Raw genomic sequence first — 6,051 nt, forward strand, 5'->3', positions numbered from 1 at the left:
GTCTTTATTTGCCTTCATCATTCCGCCTTGATTTCTCCTGTACCAGTAACATTGTTGAATATAAAGCTTGTGCCTTGGGACTCAAAACTTCGGTGAAAAGAATCAAGGTGTATGGAGATTCATCCATTGTCATTCGTCAGATTCAAGGGAAGTGGGAGACTAGAGATGAAAAGCTAAAGTCATACCAAGAACATCTGAAAGAGGTGATTAGATACTTTGAGAAGATCTCATTTGAATACATCCAGAGAGATAACAATAGGTTTGCTGATGCCCTCACAATCTTGGCATCCATGGTAGAATGCAACCCTATGGCTAGGGTTCTACCATTCTTGGTGGAACAAAGAAGCAGGCCCATTTACCATAATTCGGTGAATTCTCTCACCATAGATGGTTAGTCTTGGTTTGCTCATATTATGGATTTCATCAGAGGAAGAAAATACCTGGTTGAAGCCACAGAAAGAGAAAAGAAATTTCTGAGAAGATATGCCACCTAATTTATCCTTCAAGAAGACTTGTTGTACAAGAGGTCCTATGACGGAATACAATTGCTATATGTGTATGAAGAACAAGCTGCAACCATCATGGAGGAAATTCATTAAGGCCTCTGTGGACCCCATATGAATGCCAAGATGCTTTCTAAGAAGATTCTTAGGCTGGGATACTATTGGAATACAATGGAAGAAGACTGCGAGAGTTTTGTCAAGAAATGTCACAAATTCCAGATATTTGCTAATATCATACATATCTCACCAACGGATTTGCACTCACTTAGTTCTCCTTGGCCATTCTGTACTTGAGGCATTGACATCATTGGGAAGATCAACCCTAAGGCATCTAGTGGTTATGAGTTCATCTTGGTAGCCATCAATTACTTTACCAAGTGGGTAGAATCCCAATCATATGTAGTCCTTACATCTACTAAGGTGGCAAAATTCATCCAAGAAAACATCATTAGTCGATATGGAGTACCTCAAGAGTTAATCTCGGATCAGGGATCCCATTTCTGGGGCAAAACTGACAAAATCTACACAAAGTTCGGTATCAGAAGGCATCACTCTACCACTTACAAGCCACAAGCTAATGGCGTAGTAGAAGCAGCTAACAAAAACATCAAAGTCATCTTATAAAAAAAGGCTAAAACAAATACGGATTGGGCGGATAAGTTACCCTTGCCCTGTGGGAATATCGGACTTTTGTGAGATCATTTCTCTTTGGTGTATGGGGTTGAAGCAGTGCTGCCCGTGGAAATCCTAGTGCCATCCTTAAGAGTGCTTTTGGATAGTCAGCTACTTGAACGAGAATGGGTAAAGGCCAGACATGACGAGCTCAACTTCCTTGATGAAAGATGTATAAAAGCCATAGATAATCTGAAGAAATATCAATTGAGAATGGAAAGGGCCTTCAACAAGAATGCGAAGCCCCGTCACATAGAAGAGGGGGAACTTATTTTTTGAGAGCAAAGAGCCCTAATTCATGACCCAAGATGAAAATTTAGGCCCAACTGGAGTGGCCCATTGATTGTCAAAGAAGTTCTACTAGGTAAAGCTGTAAAACTCATAGACCACAACGGAGAAGAAATACTCGGACGGTCAACATGGATCAACTCAAGGGATACTATGTTTGAAAGGGTGAATAGACTGAACTATGTCAAACCTGATTCCTCTCAAGGGATGCGCAGGCAACTAGACATGTGCAAGTGCAGTCTCAACTAGATCAAGGCAATAAATTGGTTCCTAAATTAATATTCAAGGTATCTAAAAAATCATCATAGCTTGTGTCCCCCAAGAATTGCCATTTGGCATGTAAGGCCATAGGACATCAGTGATCCATTTATGGTCCTTTAGATTCGTATCCAGAATTCCATCTCCTGAAAGTTGCCAACCTATTTATCAAGGCTAGCTTATTCCTCATTCTTAACCAGTAAAAAAAAAAAAAAGAGTGTGTTCGATACAATAGTAGTGAAGGTTTGGTTGTCATTAGCTAATAAGTGATACTTGGTAAATCATCATCTTCCCTTTTGTTTGTGATGGTTAAAAGAAAATTTATGGACTCGTTGGATGAGACGTTAAGAAAATGGACCTTGGACATAAACATGAGAGAACCAAGACTACTAGTATCCGTGAATATGTCGATGCTCGGTCGAATCGATTGCATAAAGCTACATCACCATGTACTTCAACAAGTGCCTCAACACTAGGATACCAATCTTCATGTGTTTTGATTTGAATTAGTTGAGATCTGTCCAAGTTTATATATTATCTCCACCTAAGAGCAAGTTGATTCAACCATCTTTAAAGATAGATCACTCAGAAGAGATCCATGACTCTTTTGGATGGGAAAAGGAGGAAATGAAGCAATTCATTAGATATGGAAAGATTGATATTCTAAAGGTGGCTAGGATCTTTAGTTAATATCTACCACTTGGTGGAATCCTTTAGCAAAGGTCACAAGATGCTTATCTACTATGCATGATAGCTAGCTATGTTCTCCAAACTCCGGGATGTGGTGCACCAACTGTCCTAATAGAAGTGATAAAGCAATTGAAGAAAGGAAGAGATATCATTCCCATAGTCCTTGCAAGGACATTAAAAGGACTTGATGAAATGAGCTATAGCCATAGGTTCGGACTTGATCATTATCACGGAAGTCCTACCATTTTCCAACTATGGCTACTTGATAAGCTGAAGCTAAATAGGCCATTGAAAGAATGCCAACTTGGAGCTCTTTGCTACCAGGAAAGGAGGGAAGCTCCGAAGTTCAAGCTCATTGCTGATTGGAAAGAGTACCTACAAGGAAGAACTACAAAGAACATTACATGGAGATGCCTAGGGAAACCACAGGAAGATTTTCTGATGAAGACCCTGGATACAATTACATCAGATTGATGGGATTGACTTATATGTCTTTTTACTTGCCCACTTACATCAGCCGACAGTATGGACTGGAAGCAGGCGATCCCGAGGAGTTGGTGATCTTTTACCCACCCCAAGAATTGTCTCCCTATATTGTTACCTATCTATCCCATTTATGATAAGAAAGTTATTTTCTTGTAATTCACTTAGTAGTAAAATGAGGAAATACTTGGATTTTCTTGTTATCCTGATTGTTCCATTGAAGTCTTGAGTTGTGGAATTAATTTTTCCTAAACATTCCCAAACCATAAATAAAAGGAAATTTTCTTTGTGTCAAAGATAGGTTTCCATCCAAAAAATGCTAAAATAAAAAAAAGTGAACAAACAGGGGGAGGGAAAAGAAAAAGAAAAAATATACAAGTGTTTGTACTTATAGGAACTACAGGAACAGATCCCTAAAGGCCAAAATCCTCATTTGAACCATACTCTAAGTCATCCTCATGGAATGATGGGGAGATCGGGGATGCCAGTCCAGTATTCTCCAGTCTCTGGGTCAAATCTTGAATCAAGGCATGTTGTTGGGCATTCTCTAGCTGGTAGGAGCTAACTTGGCTCTCCAAGGCGACAATCCTTCCATCCTAAGAAATATAGGAGAGGATCAAGAAGAAGAGTAATGAAAGAAGAAGGGCAAAAAGAAAATAAGATATAGAAAATACCTTAGTGTAGACACCCAATTTTGTCATCCTCCTCTGGCTACGATGAAATATGGATCTTGGGCGCGACTTTCGGCTTCCAACCAATAGAGATGCTGATGGAAACATTCCCCAACCCAAAACCCTGGAAATCCTTGCGAGGGAAAGCGGAAGGTCTAATTTTGAATTTTTATATATGAAGGAATCTAGTAAAGATGATCGTACAGATGAATAGTGCTTAGAAAAATGATTCCGAAGATATATGATACGTTAAAATTAAACCAACGGATCTTTGGTAATCATCCCCAAAAAATCACGCTTTCTCGCATATATGTTGCGCACATGGATAGTCCCACTAGAAACCTGGAAAAATCCTCTACCTATCACAAACACCCTAAAATTTATCCTCTACCAACCTAGATAACCCCGAAACACTCCCGGGCCTAAAACCCTAGAAACCCTCACACAAGAGAGAAGGGGGCCCAATTTTGGCTTTTTATATACAAAGGAATCTAGTTAATATGACCATACAGATGGATAGTGCTCAAAAATACGACTCCGAAGATATATGATACACCAAAATTGGACTGATGGATCTCCTGTAATCGTTACTGAAAAAACTCATAATTGAGCGTGGTGTGCGAGTTAGCCCGAGTGCTTGCTGCCTATGGCTGCGGTGCATGCTGCTACCCATGGGCTGCAGCGCATACCAACCCCCTACTGCATACTGCCCCCTACTGCATGGCATTGGCCTGTGGCCCCACGAGCACAAGCCCACGGCCCTACTGCTGCCCGTGGCCTGCTGGCCTATGCCCTTGTGGGCATAGGCCCACAGCCCTATTGCTGCCCATAGCCTTCTGGCCTGTGCCTCTGCGGGCATAGGCTCGTGGCCCTACTACTACACACCCCCATGTGCATATGCATGCTGGCCAGTAGGCCTGCCTACTGTTTGAGATTTTAAATGTAACCGCAAGCTTACAGATCAGTGTAGCTACAGGTCGAACTCAGAGAGAGCAGCCACTTTATTATTTATTTTTCTTTTAATAATATGAAAGTGAACCTATTAATGATTGTGATCTAATTCTAACTACCGTCCTAAACATATGTATCTAAAATAACGTCCCAACCATTCATCATCTAAGAATTTAAAGACACAAGCCACGCAATTAAAATTAAATAAATAAATAAGTGAAAAATAAACAACCCACGCAATTAAAAAAAAATAAAGGAAAAAAATGCGGAAATAAAAATAAAGTGAAAGAAATGGAAGAAAGCTAGAGAGAGACTCACAAGTAGGTTTCTTTGCTTCGCCCAAGGGATGCATCATAATATGAGCTTCCCTACTTGACCAGAGAGTCACTCTTACAAGGGTTACTCTACTTGGCTTTAGGGAAAGGGAGACAATTAAAATAAAAGTAATAAATTGATGGGTCTATGGCTAGGAGGGGCAAAGCCAACACATACACTAGCCATGAACCTTGGGGGAAAGGGATAGCAATAATGTAACAACTGAAATTAAAATCCTAAATTAAGAAAGAAAGGGTAGTCGGAAAAGGGAATGAGAGGGGGGAGAGAAGACTATTGAAGAAGCCTACTTGAACTTCGACCCTTGAACTTGAAAGCTTGGGTGATTTGAGATACTACCAGTACTAAAAACCAGATCAGAAATAAATCAAATATGAAATTTTTAGTAATAGAGAAAACAAATCTTGAAACAAAAAAAACTGAACTTGAAAAAAAAAACATGCTCCACGGCTTGTGATCTTGTCACCTAGATCTAAGCCTAGAACTATAACTTTAAAAATTGCAACTCAATTGCATAGATCATAAACATAAAAGGCTGAATAAGAATAAAAGAGTGATTGCATTAATTGACATAAAAAACTATTACAAAAGTGATTAAAGCAAAAATAAAGAAGAACTAAAACTAAAGAGAGTGAGAGAGGGAGAGAAAGAAGAAAGCTAAGCATAAACTAGAAAGTAAACTAAAGAGAATAATAATTAGGAGAGGGGAGGAAGGGGCTTTTATAGGGTTTTTTTCTTACCTCCTTCCTTCTACAAACCTTCTTTAAGAAAAGAAAGAAAATAAAATAAAATAAAATCTTGGTAAAAATCCTCATTCTCTGAGATATTGTGTGAGGAAGAGAGAATCCATTTCTAAAATTAACAAATTTTATTCGTTCCTTGCAATATTAATCAATATCTTGCAATCTTGATTGAATCAGAAAGGAATCTTTGCATAGTATCTTCAAGATCTTGTGAGGTGGCAAGGAGAGAGAATAATATTCAAGATTTTGTAGGAGAGAGGATGTGGTATCAATGAGTGGGTCCCACCTTTGGATTGGTTCTTGATTCACTTTAAGCACTTTCTCTTGTAAACTTGGAAACTAAAAAATAAAGAAAATAAAAATTATACTATTCATGCTAAGAGGAATCAGTTTATTTAAATAAATAAATAACTGAAAGAAAAAGCCAAACTCACTTTTGTAGGAATCACGGTTGCACTG

The sequence above is a fragment of the Macadamia integrifolia genome, chromosome 13 (assembly GCF_013358625.1).
Source record: "Macadamia integrifolia cultivar HAES 741 chromosome 13, SCU_Mint_v3, whole genome shotgun sequence".
Classification (NCBI taxonomy): domain Eukaryota; kingdom Viridiplantae; phylum Streptophyta; class Magnoliopsida; order Proteales; family Proteaceae; genus Macadamia; species Macadamia integrifolia.